A 3,071-nucleotide genomic window follows, 5' to 3' on the forward strand; every position below is an offset into this window, starting at 1 on the left:
GCGAACTAAGTTGCTATGTTTTTATATACTATAGGACACAATGCTCGTAATCGAGTGATCGGTCACAACTTTATAAGATCCAGTTAAATCGTTAGTAGATACTTCAAGGAAGCTTTACATGCTATTGGAGAATTGCATGGTGAATACATCAAGGGACCAAGTAGCACAACACATCTGAGAATGTCAACAAGCTCTAGATTTTGGCCTATTTTAAGGTACACTTAGGTTTTTACAATTTAATTTTATTAGTCAATCATGAATTGTGATACTAAAAAATAGAAGTGTTCCCTAGGATTGTGTAGGTGCAGTAGATGGAACACATGTGCAAGCTCAGGTACCCTCAAATATGGTAGGAACCTTTCGCGGTAGGAACCATATCCTACAAAGAATGTTCTTGGTGCCATTGATTTTGATTTGAAGTTTACTTATGTACGTGCTGGTTGGGAAGGCTCCGCTCATGATGCACTAGTATTACAAGATGCTATTTGAAGACCAAATGGCTTGAAGACACCTCAAGGTGAAGTAAAAATGTGCAAACTCGGTTAGGAAAAATATTGTCTTGTAGACGTTGGTTACTTAACAAAGGCAGGATTTATCGCACCATATCATGGAGTTTGATACAATCTTCGTGAGTATAGTGAACATTCACCCACAGACTATAAGGAACTATTCAATCTTAGATATTCATCATTGCGTACTTCTATAGAGAGAGCATTTGGTTCCTTAAAAGGTTGTTTCAAAATTCTAGCATCAAGACCTTTTTTCCCTTTCTACACCCAAATGGATCTTGTACTTTGTTGTTGTATTCTACATAATTTTGTTATCACAAATGGTGGAGATGAGTTGATTCTTTCTGAAAAAGAATGGGTTAATCAAAACCTTTCTCAAGTGGGGCGGTCTGTGAGAGAGCAAAGAGATGAGGCAAGAGAGTGGTTGCAAAAGCGTGAGCTAACATCCAAAGACATGTGGGCTAATAGAAGGGTGTAATGATATGTAATCTTTTAAAAATATTATTTGTCTTTTACTATGTTATTTGTTGAATATTGTATAATCTGTATTTTTCACAAGTCCAAAATGGATGATACCATAGAATCATTTGAACAAAGTGGAGAATCAAGTCGGCGAAAGAGGGTAAAACAAGTTGCTCCTAAAGGGATTCCAAACGTTCGTTGGAAACCTCAATGGTCAAAGTCATTTATATTATTTTTGATAGAACAAGTACGTGATGGATGCAAAGTTGACAAGGGATTCAAAGCTCCCATTTATAATGCTGTAGCAAAGCATATCAATGAAGAATTTGGAATCAACATTTCAGAGAATAACGCTTACAATCATTGGAGGACCCTAGAAACAAGGTGGGTTAGAATTCAAAGGCTAAAGGAGATGAGTGGAGTTGGATATGATGAAGGAAACAAAATCATCCTAATAGATCAAGAGGAATATTCTACATATATCAAGGTAATGTATAAATTTACATAATTCATAGAACCAATAATACAAATAATATTTATCATTGTGGACTTAATCTTTGTATAGGCAAATCCAAAGGATGAGCTCGTCATTAATAAACCTATCCAGTTCTATGAAGAACTGAGTTTGATATGTGGCAATGATTGTTAGGTCTCATGTTTATGAACCTCCATCTCTAATCTTGTTTTGATAATTTATAAACAATCCCTAATATCGTTTGTCTAGTAATTATGTTTGCTCATTAGGTATTCTAGACAAGCATCGAAGTTGGAGGTTGGATGGATTGTGCCTTCACGATGATATCAAAAGGAGATTGGTAGAATACCAGAATGAAGCCAATATATCTAAGTCAAAGATTCAAGATCAAGCTTCATCCGCAACCAAGACGAGCTTTATTGAAGACCTATATCTTGGGTAATAATGTTTTAGGTTTATACTTTGTGTGTTTATGCTTAAAGCTCAATATTACACACACACACACACACACACACACACACACATAGTTTTCATTTTATTGCTTTCAAGTTTAGCCACATAAATATGAAACAAATAGATATAGATATATATACACACATATTTATTTCATGTTTATATGTGCTTGAAATGATTTCATTAAAATCAAGTTTTAATAAGTTCATGTTCATGCATGTTTTTGAAAAACAGATGAGTTTTCACAAATGAGAAATGAAATTTGAGAAATTATTTTTCTAACATGTACTATTACATGTTTATAACCATTTTCCAAAATTTTATCATTTTTGGAGTCGATTTACTATGTCAAATTGATTTTACAAATCGAGTGCTTCTAACAGTTTTTAGAATCTAGAATATCTATTTTAAAACAGTAATATCTCACAAATGGGAAGTGATATTACATAAATTCTTTCTTTAACAAGATTATCTACATGTTTAGAAAGTTCTCTCAAAATGTTATGATTTTTGGAGTTGATTTACTATTTTTAATTAATTTTACAAAATCAGATACGCAAAGTTTCAGAATCTGCCGTGCATGTTTTAAGTCGACTTGCTACAGTATAAGTCGGCTTGCTATAGTTGTAAAACCCCGATAATTTATGAATAATATAATTAATATGTGATAAATTATGATATGTGGATATTTAGTATGATAAATATCATTAAATGGTATATGAGTATAATACCATGTGTTTTGAGTATGAACGAGTTCATACATGCGAGAGAAAAGAGTCGAAACATGCACAAATAGCCAAACATATGCGGAGATGGAAAATTCCAGTTCGGTCGACTGCCGCGGTCGACCACAGTCCGGTCGACTGCGGGGGCCGCCCGCGAAACCTGCAGTTTGTTTTTCTTCTGTTTAGTTGGTTTCGGATTTCTAAACCCATATCCGTTTTCCCCTAATATATATTTGAGTTTTTCATGTTTTTCTCAGTTTTCCTAAGAACCGTAACAGCCACCAAACCCCCTAAACCCTAGTTTGATTTCTTGGAGAAGATTGGAGGCTTTCTACTTGGGTTTTTTTTGTTGATTTTCGGCTTTTGGAGTGGAAATCTCTTTCGACGTTGCATACAACCCCAGTCGTGTATCATCTCTACTAATCCCCCTCACAGTTTTTAAAATAT

At 34.3% G+C, this 3,071-nt stretch overlaps 1 pseudogene; it reads left to right on the forward strand.

Moving 5' to 3' along the window:
* Positions 347–987, forward strand: LOC109835326 (annotated as a pseudogene).

The sequence above is a fragment of the Asparagus officinalis genome, chromosome 3, assembly GCF_001876935.1.
Source record: "Asparagus officinalis chromosome 3, Aspof.V1, whole genome shotgun sequence".
Taxonomy (NCBI): Eukaryota; Viridiplantae; Streptophyta; class Magnoliopsida; order Asparagales; family Asparagaceae; genus Asparagus; species Asparagus officinalis.